Consider the following 17,396-nt stretch of genomic DNA (forward strand, 5'->3'; position numbering starts at 1 on the left):
GACCTTACTAGTAAAATATTAATGTGCTACATACTTTGGATACTGCTCTTGAAACATATCTGGAACTGTGCTTCAGTCTCACTGGATGGCAATCTTTTCATGATGGTTGATTTTGGGATCATCTCAGAAGACAATTTGCATGTGTCCCACTTTTGATGGATACCTGCTAAACTATAGTTTGATAGCTTGCCACAAGAACTGTGCTGAAATTAAATTATAGGCTTTCAATGACAGCTGAATATAGCTTCAGACAACGTATCTCAAAAAAGTTCTAGGAGAGCTATAACTGAAACAAAGAACGGCACAGAAGACAGTAAAAAGGGTGATCAGGCTTATAGGATGGCTTCCATCTGAGAGGAGCTCAAATAATCTGATAATTTGGTTTAAAAAAGAGAGACTAAAGAAGAATAGGGAAAGGTACATGAAAAGACTATCAGATCGTTGACATGGAAATAGTGAACGGGGAGCATCTGCTCACTGTTTCTCACAACACTAGGGAACATCCAGTCAAATGAAGAAACAGTAGACTTAGAGCAACAAGAGGAGAAACAAGAGGAAGTTCTTTTTCACATGGCATGACTAAATGAGTTGTTTTTCCCATGGCATGATAAATGCTGGAACTTGTTCCCAGAGAATATTGTGGAGGCCATTTAAAAAATAAACAAATGTGTTCAGGAGAATCTACTGATGTTTATTAAACACAAGGATCTGGAGCTTAACTCTGTCACAGTAAGACCCTCACCCGTGAACTGCTGGAAGCAGGGAAGGTATGTACAAGGATTTAAGGATTTCTCATGTTCCAACCCTGTTCTTGAATTCTTTCCTAAGCATCTGCTTGGGGACTGTTGAAGAGAGGATATTGGTTGAGATGGACCTAAGTTCTGATCCAATATAAAGTTACTTTGTCATTCATTGTGTATGTACATCAATAATTGTAGTTAGACCATCTCCATCCACATAGCAGTCAGGATATTGTTTCTGATGGGTCAAGTTAGGAACCTACTGAAGTAATATTCAGACAATATAGGGCCTGGTGTATCTGAAGTAGAAACACAACATGAGGTTGGGCTTGGCAGCCATCTGAATTGTCACTCTATCAAGTGAGCCAACCATATCCTGCACTAATGGGGAAATGCCTCTTCACAATTTTAATCCTTTTCTCAGTAAGAAAATTACCTGAAATATACATCTCCCACAAGTGTACAAATTTTTTAATTCATATTTGAAGCAGTGCTGAGAACAGCCGTTGACACACTGGAGCAAGTTCTGTGGAGGGTCACCAAGGCGGTCAGGGCTGGCCAAATGTTCTTCCATTCCAGGAGACCAAATGCCAAAAAGTACTGTAACTTTTATTGCTACCATTGTGAAATGTGTATTTAAATGATAGGAATACAGAAGTTGAAATGCAAAAAGTTTTTAGGAAGCCTTAATACAGCTTAAGAGGTTCAGAAACCTCAAGTTCCACAAGTTTCATCTACAACATTTCCACCTGTTTAGGCTCAAATCTCATCTCTGATTTCCAGAGATAACATTTCAAATGCAAGATCATATTGTAGATGAACTTGGCCTGCTGACTTTAGAGGATTACAACTGAATCTCTCAAAGTATAAGTAGACTCATTCTGAAGTATTGCAGCGAATTAATACCCCATACTCATCTCATTCTCAAATCCCTAATTTACAGTCTTCTGGAGAGAGCTAACTCCCTAACTTAACTGATAAAAATGTCTAACTACAAATAAATTATTGTGCAAAATTAATCCCATGTTACTTTGGGTTAGAGAAGACTACTTCAGAGCCCTCATTTATTCATCATTACAGGCTTACAACTTTGCTAAGGGACAGATCCTGACCCTAATCCAAAGACCAATCAAACAAGCTGGTCCTCTGATGCTGCATAAACTGATCTGCAAAGGACCACTAGATCCTAGATTCCCAGTAGTCAGACAGGCTGAGAACCCATTTGAAGTGCACCGTATCTCTTAACCAGCTTATACTCATGAATTTATTTTTTTTAAAAAAACAGAACATGGAAGTGACGCTGGAGGGAAAAGCTGTCACAAATGGGTGGTTTAGGCCGCTTAAAGAATCACTGTCAAGGATATTGGCAAAAGTGATTTTAATAGAAGTTTATAAAAATGCAACGTAATGGAATTTGATGCAAGGTCCACTTTATTACTTACTAAAACATATAAAGGAAAATCAAATTAGAATTGAATCAGAACAATTTATACAGAGAGACCAGATAAACTAAATGGTAAAGAGGACCCTCCTGTTGAGTCATGAGGTTCAGAATGGATCCCCTTGCTTTCTAAACTTTTTAGAGGGGAGTATAGGTGTGGCTGAATCCAGACTTAGTCTCAGACTTGGTCAACGGTTCACGTCTAAAGGAAAGGAAAAAGAAATCCTCCTGTTGAGTCACGAGGTTCAGAGAAGACTGGCTGGGTCCACTCCCAGTCTCAAACTTGGACAACAGTTTATGTCTAGTGGAAGAAATACAAAGAGTAGGGAAAACCCTCCCATTTGAATCATGAAGTTCAGAATAGACTCCCTAGCTTTCTAAACTCCTTCTCAGAGAGGATTCTAGGTGTGGCTAGTCTAATCCTAGTCTCACACTTGGTCAACAGTTTCTATCTAAAGGATTATATGTATTTAGTAGCAGTCTAAGGTTCATTCATGGTTTAAGGTAAATCATAAGATTTTAGCAACCCTTAGTCATGGATTAGTTTAACATTTGCAAAGTGAGTTGGTAGAATTTACTACAATCACAACAGTGGCTTGATTACAGATTTGGAGTGATAGTATTATACTTGCTATTGAGTACTCAAATTGATTCACACACACACGCACACAAAAATAGATAGATAGATACATAGATAGATAGATACATAGTTAGGTAGATAAAGGTATACCTGTTATAAATTCCCGTCGAGTTCCATGAAATATTAACTTCAAATGTCTCAGCATTTCTCAACGGGTGAGGGTTGAGCCTTGAGGAGGAGTGCGTTTTAGCCCAGGTCCCGTCACCAGCCATCGCCGGCAGTCCTCCAAATTTCACAAACTGGAGAGTTCGCGAACTCTGAGAGGCGTCCCACTCAGAGGGAGATGCTGGTTGCAGCCTGCTGTGGTCCAGGAGACCTCAAAGGGTCTCACCTGGGACCGCTGTTTATAGCTTTGTAAGATGATTGGCTTTAGTCATCAGCAAGTTACTGGAAAGTTACTGGAATTCCAGCAACACTGGTACCGTTCCACTGGGGCTAAGGTCCAGGTAAGGGCTGTCAGGGGATGACTGATTATTCCCGCTCTCGTTACCCTCCTTGAGTTGGGTAACAGGAGTGCTTGGTACAGTCAGTGCTGCTCCCCACCTTAGCCATGCAAGAGATCCTGGTACTGTCAAGGGATGCTTAAATACCCAACTCACTGCACAAAGGCCAAGGCCTAGCTGGAATTCCTGAGATCATAGAGTGGCCCAGGAAAAGGGGGGAGGAAGGGAGGCACCACCACAAAAGGGCATGCATGGACAATGGTAGTTCCAATTCTCCTGTAATGCCTAAACCAGTGCACTCAAGAACAACAATTGTGGTTCCACATAATGGAGATTCCTTTCATCATGTATTTGTTGCATATTTGGAGTACTTGAAATGTAGCACTACCTGCTTCATTTCCTTTAAAGGGGTGAGTATATGAAGGTTGTTTAAGTACCCCCTAAAACAAACATAGTATAAAATCTAAGTCCTCCCACTCTCCAGTCCATTTAGTTATAAATCACATTTATTGGCTGTGAATTCAGTGAACAAGCTGATTACTGTGGTATTAATAAGGTCTTTAGATATTACTTGTGTTGCAAAATATGTGATTACTGAAACTCTGTAACAAGCTAAAGGAATTGTCTGAGCTGCAAATAGGCTAGTTTAGCCAGCATGATGGATGTATGGAGTCTAATGAAAGAAATACCCTCTGAGCATTTGCATTAGAGAACCTGGCTGCCTGATCATGGAAACAAACTTGACAGTGTTTTCTTTGTATTGCTACTGACACATATAACCAACAGAATAACTTTCCTGATTGAGATAGGAGGAGAGGAATGAAATCACTTGATACTGGGATGCAATGCTCTCTCCAAACTGAGTATCAGAAACAGAGAGCACTGGGGTACTGGCAGCTACCCATCTGTACCCCCAGTTATTTATTGAGCAGTAGTATAAATAAGAATTTTAATCAAAAACCCCAATCAGTTCTCAATAGTAACACTGTGACAGAGAAATTCTTGCTGGAATCTCTCTTCAACCAAATATCTGAATGATGCCTTGGAAAAGGATCCTGAAGGGAAGCTGGAGAACCGAGCTATCATCTCAGGTCAGAACTGACAGGCACTTCATTATATTTTTTATTCCTCTCTTTCTTCTTCTTTTTTATTTTCTTTCTTATTTCTCATGTTTTCCCTTTGTTTGTTTTTTGTTTGTTTGTTTGTTTGCCCTTCTTTTCTCTCTTTTCTTTGTTTCCAATTCTGCAATCAATTTACCTAGCCTGTGTGTTGCTGGGATAAGTGTAATTTGTCTTTCTCCTCAAAGTTTGTTCAATAATTAACCTGGTATCAAAATGAACTGCCCAGTAAATCACACTGTTGTTCTGACAGAAATGGAGAATCTGATCCTAGCGTAGTCTGATGTATTTTCGGGCTATGTCTAGATGAACAGCTCATAGCAGAAATGGCTTCAGTGCTGTTCCCTCATCATCTCAATCTGTTTAATGTTGCTTTGCTGCTCTGAAACTTGGTTTGATTCCAGTCAAAACCCAGGACAGAAAATGTACATCCCAGTCCCTGTTCGCTTCTGCAATGGGCATTGCATGGCAGTACTCTTTCAGAAACTGCTGCATGCAGCACATGGGGACAAGCCATGGGGAGATCCTGAGCCTCTGCAGACCAGCTGGACAGCATGAACCCACCAGCTGGTTACAGGCTAAAGTGCCCACATCCATGCTGGGTTTTGATATTCTGAGGTTTTTCATGAAGCTGCCAGAACCAGATAGTCCTGCAGACAGAGACACCCAGGGGGCCACAGGACTGCACATAAGCAAACATGTGTGTTGAAGGACATGCATTTGAAAGAGACTACAAAGAATCACACCTGTAGTTATTCCTGACTTGTGACACTTGTCAGTTTTGTCTGTGGTAGTCTGAAGCTGTGACAGTAGTAAACATTAGTAACATTAATATCTCTTGACCACATTATACTGGTTTTGGCTGGGATAGAGTTAATTTTCTTCATAGTAGCTTGTACAGTACTATGTTTTGGATTTGTGACCAAAACAGTTTTGATAACACACCCATGTTCTAGCTATTGCTGAGCAGTGCTCACACAGCGTCAAGGCCTTTTCTGCTTCTCACACCGCCTCACCAGCGAGTAGGCTGGGGGTGCACAAGAAGTTGGAAGGGGAAACAACTGGGACAGGTGACCCCACCTGACCAAAGGGATATCCCACACCATATAATGTGCTTAGCAATAAAAGGTGGGGGAAAGACGGAGGAAGGGATGACATTTTGCGTTATGATGTCTGCCTTCCCAAGTAACTGTTACAGGTGGTGGAGCCCTGCTGTTCTGGAAATGGCTGAACACCTGCCTGCCCATGGGAAGTAGTGAACGAATTCCTTATTTCGCTTTGCTTGCTTGTGCAGCTTTTGCTTTCCCACGAGTTTTCTTAGTTCTACACTTGCGATTCTCCTCCCCACCCACTGGAGGGGAGCGAGCAACAGGCTGTGTGCGGCTGAGCTGCCTACTGGGGTTAAGCCACAATAAACATCTACTGCTGGCCTTCTCTGGTTCTTCTAAGCAATACAGGGAGACAAATCTGGGCCAGGTAAAAGTTATACATCTTCTTCTGGAAGAATCTAATTAACATTGCCAGGGGACAAGAAGCATTTTGAAACACTTGGAAATATATTTTAAAAAATACTACTAATAAAAGCTTTCATCATCATTAAAATGATGCATTTGAGAAGATATTAACATTGAAAATTTTATTTCCTTTCATAGAACATACGTATATTGCCAACAACTTTCATTTATACTTAAATTTATCCTCCATCTCAAATTTTCTTCTTATTGTGAAGGTATTATTCATTGCAGGGAAAACAGGCCAGTTATTGTAGGGTTAAGTCACGTTTTCTGCCTGTTGTAACACACACTATATTCCCAAATGCCTGGTGACAATGCACATAATTACTTTTTAATTTTTTTCAAGCACCTCTCATCAGGGAGTACAGAATGGCCTAAAACACATCCTTTCATAAATATTACATGGAAAACCTCCTGACTATTAAGATAAAAAGCTACTTATTTCAGCACACCCCACTGAAAGGAGAAGTTGTCATTTTTATAATAGAATCCAAATCCTGTTTATTTGTTTCAGCTGGTGAGTGCATGAATCAAAGGCGCCAGTGATAATCTGGGATTCATGGGGTTGCATTGGAAGTGTTTGACAAAATCTGCTACGATGATCGTGTATGAAAGCGTAGTAGTAGATTTCACTGGGCACTGTATGCAGTACAGCTCACCTGTAGACCATACTTTAGAGGAGCATGGATCCATGCTGTCACAGAGGAGTACATGGAAGTGAGAGCCACCAGCCTCTGTCCCCCTGTCTGAGTCTGCAAGTTAGGAGACAAGGGGGGGTCAAAAGCCAGTTTAAAGACGAGATCTGCATTTGTGCAACCGACCTTCCAGCCTCCAGTTCTCTTCCAGTAGTCCTGCCAGAGACTGCCTTGATTGTGGTAAAACCTCAGGGGCCTCAAGTACCAGTTGTTTCATCAGTCTTTTCTCCCTTCCTGCACTCCTTCAGTCTGCCACAGCGCTGCTTTCCTCTACGGCCCCCCAGGAGCTCGCTGCAAGGTCCGAGTCGAGAACAGAGTGGCTGTACTCAGAAGCTCCCTGTGCTCCTCTGCCCTCTCAGAAACCATCCCTGGTGTGCATCAACTTCATGGGATGTCCTGGTTAGCAACCCAGGCCCAGGGGTCGAATTTTTAGGAAACAAACCCCAGGCCTTTTTTTTTTTCTTCCTTATTCTGTGATATACCATCATGAGAGGAAAGCAGCTTCAGGACATACAAATTCTAATCTCTAGCTGCATATGATTCAAACTCAGAGGAAAATACATCTACTTAAGGCCTTGGAGTTTTGGGGATTCTCTTTGAAAAAATTTCAGATGCAGTTCCTTGGAGCATATCTGTACTTCCTCTTTTACTACCGCCCCCCCCCCCGCCCCCCGCCTAATGTAAACTTAAAAAAATTAAACCACCTATCCTTTTCTCCATACGATTTTTATTTACCTTCTGAGCAAGGCAGTAGCCAAATGCACTGCAGAGTTACACACCTTTTGAACAGCTTTTCTTCTGTTCAGGTTTATTTAGTTTGTTTTGCTCTGCCACAGACCATTCTGTCATCCTTAATTTCAGAAAATAACTCTCTTACTCCTCTAGATCAAAGCAGAGACGCTCCCTGGAAAAGCTGGGGCACTGGTTGTCTTTGTGGTCTGGAGCCGGCCGCATTTGCAGTGACTGTGCCTCCAGCTTTCAAGCCCACGAAGCCAGCCTCGTCCCGAAGGGCCCGATGTCCATCTCTGCGTCCTGTAGGAGGTCCAAAGGGTCTGCGCCATCGACAGTCTTAGCAAGCCTGAAATAAAGTTTGCTAGCAACTACTGATGAACCAGCTGTATGGGTCCTTGCAAAGAGCAGCAGCAAATTAGCAGCAGCCCTGTAGGGAGGGCAGCCAAGTACCTGACTCTCATTTTGCAGCCTGTCAGGCACAGACCAGCAGGATGAGAAGAACAGCTCTTCAGTACCACTCAAAGCCGTCTGCACTTCTCAGGCCTGATCTAAATGCCAAGAAGGGAATACAAATCTCCATGCCAATGCTAGCAGGATGGTGATTAGATCTCTCCTGTCTATTAAGCATTCTGGGAAATTCAGTCTTTATAGCTCTCTATAAATAATAAGATTTACCGTAGATGGTGATTTCAACTGAAGATCAGTTTTAGTGTTGTTGTACATGTAAAGATTTTTTAAATGTAGAATAATTTACCTGGCAAACACAGAGATGGGAGTGTGGAACAACTTCTTAGTATGCTACGATATCCTCAGAGGAAGCACACCATTCTGTAGTCATATGATGTGGAAACATCCTTTTGCACAAAACTGGAAGCAATTAGCAAATGACACAAACTAGGTTATGGAAATTATAACCAATGCATGAGAAACTGATGTTATGTTCTTTGATATGAGGCTGACAAGTACCTACCTGTGCATGCTACCAAGCGCATCTCTGGCTGGAAATGTGATTCTTTACCTGACTCAGCCCTTATGGGGGACGGTAGCTACACTTGAAGTTAACACTGAAGATTGGGATTTGGAAAAGTCAGATCCCTCCCCACACTACTTTTGGCTACTAGAGGTGACTAGGCATAGCAAAAATGAAATGATGGATGAGTTGACACTTATGCACTGAACAAAGAAGATACAAGAGGAAATTCTGGCTGATCTCAGCAAAAAAATTCTCTGCAGTGTGACCCTCTCCATGTCCTTCTTCTTGGGCAATCATTTATATTCAATAATGTTTTAGGAGATGATTCTTATATCAAATGCATTAAATGAATCTAAACTGTCTCTGATGGAAGCAAGATTTGAGGTATTCACTCTTATCCCTGAAGAGGCAGATTGTTCTGCTAACTGGCTCAGCAGAGGACTCTGCTTGGCACATAGTTCTAGTGTATTTGGTAGAAGCAAGAAAATCCACCACAATCCATTCTCGGTTTCATTTTTATTCTTCTGTACCATAGGGTAAATTAAATGGGGATTATGTTCCAATTCTTCTATCTCATTTCAAGGATTTCCATTGCCAGGTGGAACAGAAATGATAGATTATTCTAAACATTTGAAGAATTTTCTACTGTGAACAACTTTGCATACATTGCAAATTAAAATTCATAATTTCTGAGTTAAGATGATTTAATTGTTTGACTAATGTTAGTGCTTTTTTCACACAAATGTTAGACCTTGACCATATGTGTCATTTTTATAACGGATGAATCAGGTTTGATATTTACATAAGTTCAAGATAGGGACAATAGGCGTATTTACTGTTTACATAACCAGGTGTCAAAAATCAAGCTATAAGTAATTTTTTACTGCCACCTTGTGGTGCTGCAGGCTTTTGATGACAAAAATGACATGAAAGAATCAAGACCTTATGCAACCAAAGAAAACCAAAAGACTCTAAAATTATACTGATAATTTTTCTCTTTTTTTTTCCCATGTCATCTGTGATGATGCTTAGTTAAGTTTTACTCCCAGCTTCTGACTTTCACAATTTCTCTCTTTGTTGTCATTTGTAGATAGAATCACCATACACAAGCTGCAAACTAAGAACAATCTGTCCTTTACCCATGAACACTATCAGAACAAACTTTTAAGAAAGATTGGAAAATCTAAATGCTAAGCCTTCTTTTTATTAATGTTTTAAACCTGGTTGCCCATGCCAGTTTCTCAGTGCTTCTAGAAACTAAACTTTGTCTTTGCAAATGCTTTGTATATTTTGTACAGGTCCTTTTCTTGTTTTGCCTGTGTTGAAGATACTTTGGTTGTCAGTCTAGCAATTCTAAATGCCTGAGTAACATGACACTTACAGAAGCAACTTCCAGTGGACTTACTATGCACTTGAAGGTAAGAACTTGCAGCCTATAGTGTACTTATCTGGAATATGATAGACTTTGAAAACCTCCCTAGTTGCATCAAGTGATGTTGCAGGCCTGTTCGTGTTATCTGCCAGCATTCATTGCTTTTATTTTGCTCAGCTGCATTGTTTGTGGAGAGAATCATCTCATACCTCCACTGTGATCCTTGTTTTGAGGTTGGCATTACATAGATTTCTCAGTTTTCTTGTTCCTGAGCGATGCTGGCTTACACAGCAAGTGCTTCTGATGTCTGGGCTTTGTTAAATCCCTCCTTACAAGAAGATTTCCTGCTGAAGCAGTGCTTCAAGGCTGAAGCTATAGTGTGTGCCTTCTGGTGGGGCTCTTTTGAGAATCATGGCCCCTGTCCATAACCCCATCCAAAACTGTAACTGATCAGCAGTTCATGAAATCAGGTCGACCAGCTACACCATGTCCCATGGTAGGAAACAGTGCTCCAGGTATGCTAACTCCTCACTTCTGTTTTTCTCCTGTAACATCAATTTGTTTCAAAATCACTACAAATCCATGGTGGTTTCACAGCTTGCAATGTCTGGTGGGCATGCAGCAAATGTTAGCTTAAACCTTCTGGGTTAAATCTATGTGAAATGGCTATGCTAACTGTGGAGGGCTAGCCTTTAGAAGTGTGTTGCTTTACTTCAGCAAACTAAATCACTCACAAGAAAAAAAAGGGGAGGGGGGAGGCTGACCAATAGAAGCTGTTAAAAATGACAGTCCTATTTATTTAGATGGATATAAATGAGGCTTTAATCCACCCCGCTTACTCTGAGAACAGCCCAGATTAGTGTGAAAGTGGTGTCTCAGTTGTGGCAGCAGGAACAGGTGACAATCCAGCATAAAATGACTTCCCCCTTTTCATACAAAGAGACCCCAAACAGTCTGCTTCCCTTCGGGAATTGCTGTAGCCCCCATGTGCATGGAGGATGATTTTACTGCGGCATTTAGACTGGCTCCCTGCTTGGGGACTGCATAACTCTCATCATGCCCTTTAACTTTATACTCTTCATTTACTTCTGCATAATATATCAGTTCCTCAGGATGAGGTCTGCTGCAGAGATAAAAACCCAGTGTCTCTGCTGGGGAACTCGGGCACAACTACTCAGCTCTCCTGGAAGATTTGTGCATGGCTGTTACAGCATCCTTCAGTCTGCTTGCCATCTCCTCCTTCCCATGAGCTAGCAAGGGGTGATGTCTCCCAGCAAGATGCCTGCCACACAAAGGGACAGAGTAGCTGCCTTGTTTCATATGCTTATGAGTATAAACCCACAGGCATTGTCCTGACCATAGAGAATGGAATTTTTTTTATGTTTTTGTTTCCCTGTGCTTTTTCTGTTGTTCCTTCAATACCTCTTTATTATTCTAACAGCAACTTTCAGATTTCAGTGCTTCACCAGGTACCTACATTTGGGAGTTAAGGGTCTGTAAGAAATGGTCAGAGCATTTAGAGGTTGGTGACAGGTGAGGAAGGACTTGATTGTGATTCTGAGATACTTCTAGAAAGAAGTCTTTAGAAACCTTTGAATAAATGTTTTTAGATAGCATGGGAGAAAGCTGTGGGACTGGGGAGGATCTAGGATAGAAGCAGAGGACATCAGTCCAAGGTAACATATCCAGTAGATTTACAGAAGGAAGGAAGAATGGAAATGGGGCAATTGAAGTAAAAAATGAGACAAGAGCAAGGTATTTTTACTTGATTAATTTTTATAAACTCTCTTCTCCTTCTGACCATCCCACTTACAAAAGCTAGCAGCTATGAGGCCACCCTATGTTGGGTAAAGGCAAAAATATCTCTCAGTGCTTGCAGTGGGGTTTGGGTTGGTTTTTTTGGGGGGTGTTTTGTTGTTTTTTTTTTGAGGAGTGCCATCAGCTGGAATAGTGTACCATGAAGAATCTGGAGGTAAGGCTAAATTAGACCTAATATCAAGAACCAGCCTAGTAGAAGAAGATCCCCCAATTTAATCTAATTTTTATATGGAAGAGAAGAAAGATATGTACATACCAGCAGCAAACTCTATCTTTTCCCCCTAAAAAAAATGGATGAGCTCAAAGGTTTATGAAACAATCTCATGTCTGAGTAGAAATCTGTGCTAGCATAATTTAAAGTAACATAAACCAATGATTATCACAGCTGAAGATATTTCCAAAGACATAGTATCGGTTGAAAGGGAAGAAATAGTGCGAAGTCTGGGAGAATTACTGTGATTGCAAATATGGAGGAAAAGTAAAGACAATAAAAGAAAAGCCCAGCAAAACATTTTAATCAGATACTAGGGGTTTGAAAACAATATGAAAGGAACACAGCTAATAATTACAACCATAAGATAAAAGAAAGCATCTCTAGAAGTTCAAATATGTTTGCGCTGCCAAAAAGTGCTATTACAGCCTCACTCTACTGCCTCAGATATTGGCAAACGCAGCATTACAAGTAACAATGAAGTGCCAACAGTGTGAAAAATCTGACTGTGGCACTACGCAGAACCTTGAAACCATCTTCAATAAAAAGAAAAGCATGACAATGACCTCCCGCATCCATCTTTTTGGTTAATGGGAAAAGTGGTGGTGTGTGAAGCAACACAGAAGACCATTGCCGTGACTGTCAGAGTGTTTGTTAAAGAGATTTACAAAAGTGGTAGGAGTGAGTTCACTGCAGTTCAAGCCAGCTTTCACTCATGCACAGACATGTCACTGGAAATTCAAAATGACTGTTTTTACTGCAACTTCTAAGCAGAAAAGTTTTTGGTTTAGGAAAGACCATTAATCAATTTTGCCTCTTCAGAGCTACACACAAGGCACCAGTTAACAGGAAGCTGGGGACTTTCATGCTGGCTTTCCCTGGTCCTCTGGGCACTCAGGAGCTTGTTCCTGATGGCTGGGGCCAGCCAGACCAAGCTTCTGCTGGAGGGCTGTTCTCTGTGTGTAACCTGTCCCTTATGGTACCTTACAGCCACTGGGTCAGGCTGTCACTACACCTCACAGCACTGAGCAGGACTGAGCCTCCACTATCCACATGGCTCTCCACCTCGTGCTTCTTTCGGAGCTGATGCTTGTTTAACACCTAGTAAGGGGTCCAAACTTCTGTCTTGCCTGCCTGACTTTCACTGCTCTATGACACTAGCAGTCTTCGTGGAGACATAGCCAATGATAAAATTAAGTTTCTTTTATTTTTTTTTCTACCAAACAATCTTCACACACAGATTGAAACCGCTCTCCCTGTCCCTTCGGATTTACTGCACCCAAGACATGTCATGTAGGTGATGCAATAGTTTAATTTAGATATATAAATCTGTTGCAATAGAATTGAGTTTACATGACAGTCAAATGTTGTCAGAGAGGGGGAAGTTAAGGGAAGTAGCAACACAAAGATTATGAATAGAATTCTCTGATCTGCAAAGAAGTGGCAGATTTTGTTTGTTACCTCAGCAACATCTGACACTCAGGGAAGCAAAATAACAGAAGTGGTGGAGCCCACCTGAAGTGAGAATATATTTGTGTTAATTACTGTGCAGTTATGTCACAAGCTTCTGTAGAGAACTGACAACCCAAGCAGGCGAAAGAAAAGATGGATGGCAAAGAACTTTGCTTTTCTTGTGTCATCACTCTGATTTATACTTAATGTCAAGATATTCTAGACAAGTACAGCAATTCTAGGTGGTTTTTGCCCTTGTAAAACCTTCTGAAAAAATTCACAGAGGAACAACCCAAGAGCCAACTGGAGTTACGTTCAAGCCAGACTGAAGAACTGGAGCTTCTATAGTAGCATCAACAGACAGCTTCCCCGTCAACCAAACATTTGTTCTCATCCTCTCCATTGCTTTTGATATGGTCAAACATAAAATATTGCTGTTGGGTGAAAGGGTAATGACAACCATTCCGAGTATTGTGCCAAAATATACTGAGGTCCTCCAACAGGGTGGCATAAAGTTCCTTTGGCTGTGAATACACATCAGTCCAATCTGAAGTCCTTCCCCTAACCTCTCTCAAAGTGGAACCCAAAAGTGAATCTTTCTACTGTACTTGTGTTTCTAGACTGTCACAGTCTGGTGAAAGACAAACTGTACTCAGTGACATTTCCCAGCAGGACTAAACCAGTGTAATACTCTTAAGAATGAAATCTGCAGAGTTTAGAAAATTCTAAGTGGTAGAAAACAATTTGGCCCCTTTCTTCCGTACCTACGGGTGCCTCTGCAGTATCTATGCGTGCCTCCATTTGTAACCTTGGTTCTTTCAAGATGCAGCGCTTCCCAGTGTGCACACTTGCAATGTCCTTATCTACACCGCAGTCAAAATTCAGTGGTTCCTCTCCTGGAAAAAACAAGCTGGAAGCTGTGCACTGAGGTGCCATGTGGAGCATCCTGTAATTAATGGGGAAATATGGTAACAAAACATACTGACCCTTCGTACTGAAGTCCTCCAGCACTGTCTTAAGAACTTCTGCAGAAGAATGTATTATTTTGGAAACAGCTACAGTTCGGCACATGCACACACATCAAGAGAGTTATAGGCCAAGAAGGTGAAATGAGCTCTGGTCCTGCTTTTGGATTTTTGCTTGCTACAGTGCTGTTTCTGACACAGCTGTATGACCAGAAACCTGTACCTATGCTGGAGTGATACAGATTTCTAGAAAACTTAGTTTTGACAGAAGTCTCTAGCAAAGAATCCCTCAAATATCAGTTTCCATCAGCTAAAAGGTAACAAGCAAATGGCTTCAAATGATGGAGAAAGACCCCATTTTACTTAGTCATGGGTGCATCCTGGGTTTGCTCTGATACAAACCGTTTAGTAAATTCCTGTAAGGAGAGAAGGTGGATCTGCATTAGAAGATACACAGTCCACAGGTAGTGGGGTCAGCAGTGTCTGGCAAAGACAGACCATGCACTGGCAATCAATGACATTTTAAAACAAAACAGTTTTTTTAATAGTAAGGGATATGAATTGGGTCTCCAATAGATGTGCCCATACAATGGCAAACCTGAACAAATCTAAAGAACCATGAACATGTCAGACTTGTTCCCTGCTCTCACTGGGTTATCATTTAATTATGAATCACATGCAAGCTCTTAATCCTCATCTTTAAAGCATCAAATACCCCAGTATAACCTCAGGCTCTGAAAGAGGCCATCATCCACAATGACATTCCTTAGTACAACTAAACTTTCTACAATAATGGTGATGAACTCATAGTCAAGCTAAACAACTTTCTCAGTGAGAGTTTGAGAATTGGAAATGTACTCTCAGGGGCAAACTTCACAACTTTGCTATAAGCACAAGGCACTTCTTTGACTTTATCCCTCTAATATAAACCTATAGAAATATGCATATAAAAAATGCAGAGCAAACACTCCACTAACATACTTCTCACTCCTCAAAGGAGGAGAAACAGATGCATAATTACTTTTTTAGTGTCTTACTGGCAGCTGTTGCAAAACTATGGTGATAAGAACAGTATACAAACCACTCTAATGTAGAAAGATGTGAAGCACTTTGTTCAAAGTCAGACAAGGACTGCATAGTTTAACTGCAAAAAGAACATGGGTATTCTGTACCCACTGGACCTTACCATCTTCTTGTGATACAGACTCTTAATGATACAAGATATTCTTCTGACTAACAGAAGATCTGAGATTCCCCTGTAACCTCAAACATACCATTTGAGAAACCCTTTTAATAAAAGACAGATGCTTGTTTCAAAGGATTTGGGGCCAAAAGTGATTCTGATATAACACAGGGTAAATATGTCAATGAAAATGAAACTACATATATTTCCATCAGTGGGGGGTCAAGAACATCTCAAAAGAAGCCTACATTTAGAAAGCTAGATTACTTCAGCAAAAAATGTATACCAAATATGTGAATAACGTTGCTTGATACCACATACTGTCATGTGTTTCGACAAAGGGCAAAACGATTTGACAGAAAATAAACCCCCTTGTGTTCCAGCTTGTCCTCAGATATCAGAGGGGCTGGCAGCATCTAGGCTTAGATCCTGAGTGATGCCCAATTCTCTGTGTCACAAGCCCAGTCACATACAATATATGTATTGAACTGTCATGACCACGGATGCATTCGTAACACCATACACTTTCGGTCTAGTCGCATTGCATGAACTAGCATGGCCACCCTTAAGGAATTTGGCTGCGTTCAATGAGAACTCTCACGGCTAGATTGATGAATAGTGTAGTTTATTAAAGCAACAGATGCACAAGTTCTTTCGGATTGCCAGTGATAGAACTATTGCTCACAAAGCATGTGCACATACCAAGAATATTAGTAATATAGCCTGACTACAAACATGTTAAATCACAAAACAACTCTATAGAGATTTCTAAGTCTCCCGGCGAAACACTTGGTATACCAAGTGTTCGAATCTTAGCCAAAGGCGTCCCTATGGGGGGGGAAGAGAGGCTCAGCCCGTCAACTGATCCCAGATGTCAGACAAGGTCTGCGATTGTATCTTCCCTAACATCCCTCCTCTCTTAAGCCTTTTTATACTTTTTTTTTACTTTACAGGTGGAGCTTGAGTGACTCTAGTCATATATTTCTTTGTTCTAATCGGTGTAAAAGTTTCTTGCTTTGCCTTTAAAGGTATAGACCAAGAAAAATTCAGAGTGCAAGCTCAATGAGGGGTGGTCGCACCTTGGAGGCAGGTAACTTTTGGGATGGAGGTGTGTTTTGGTGTTATAATGAGATTATAATGAGCAAAGTTCACCCAAGGATAGTATTTTGTCGGAAAGGTGACAGACTGTGGGCCCATTCCCAGGTACTCCACTACACACCATTACACACACTAAATAGGTTATTGTATCTTTGTACAGTAGCATTGTCTTTGACCAGGTATGCATCGTAATTATCAGGGTGAGTCTCCATCTCATTGTTCCATACTACCTTCCAGTTCCCATCTTATCACAGAGCCTGGCCGCGGTGTCTCCGCTCTGCTCCACCCTCTGTGTAGTCAGCATGCCAAGCTCCCCTGGCATTGCCAACATTTAAGGTTGCCTAGGGAACTTTCGTGAGATGGAACCCTTGCATAACCTCCATATTCCACCCTGAAAGTTTCTTCTGTGTTGTACCTTTCCTTAAAATGCAAATATAGATTTAATTTTTAAGTCATCTCCAGCAATAATTCCACATCATGGTGCAAACAGTTAAAATCTAATTTGTCTTGATAACTCTGCTGAAAATTAAGTGACAAATATACCTCCTGATATATTGACACAGGCCAATAATCAGTTGTGAATTTCACTGAGATTGTTATGCATCAGTTTATGTGCTGTTTCATTTCAGAAACATTGTAGAATGAGAGTGATTTTATCCAATTAAATGATCGTGATGAACAAGGAGTGATTAATCTGATCTGTCTTCTGAAATGCACTGCAAGTATGCATCCAAATACATTAAAATTCTGAGGTAGGAAGAATTTGTTTATATACTAAATTATTTTTACATTATAAAGGAGATAAAATTAATTAATCTGTAATTGTATCTATGGCACTAAACATGCTTTTTCAAGGGAAACTGTATCTTTGCCTTGTAGCACTGTCACCTTATCTGTTTTTTGTGAGCTATGCTGCATTATAGGTCACACATCTTAAATTTTCTGTCCCAAAACTTAGCATTTCAAGCTGAGAAGAGACTAAGATTCACATGCTCGTTTGC

This window comes from Gavia stellata, chromosome 4, assembly GCF_030936135.1.
Source record: "Gavia stellata isolate bGavSte3 chromosome 4, bGavSte3.hap2, whole genome shotgun sequence".
In the NCBI taxonomy this organism is placed as follows: domain Eukaryota; kingdom Metazoa; phylum Chordata; class Aves; order Gaviiformes; family Gaviidae; genus Gavia; species Gavia stellata.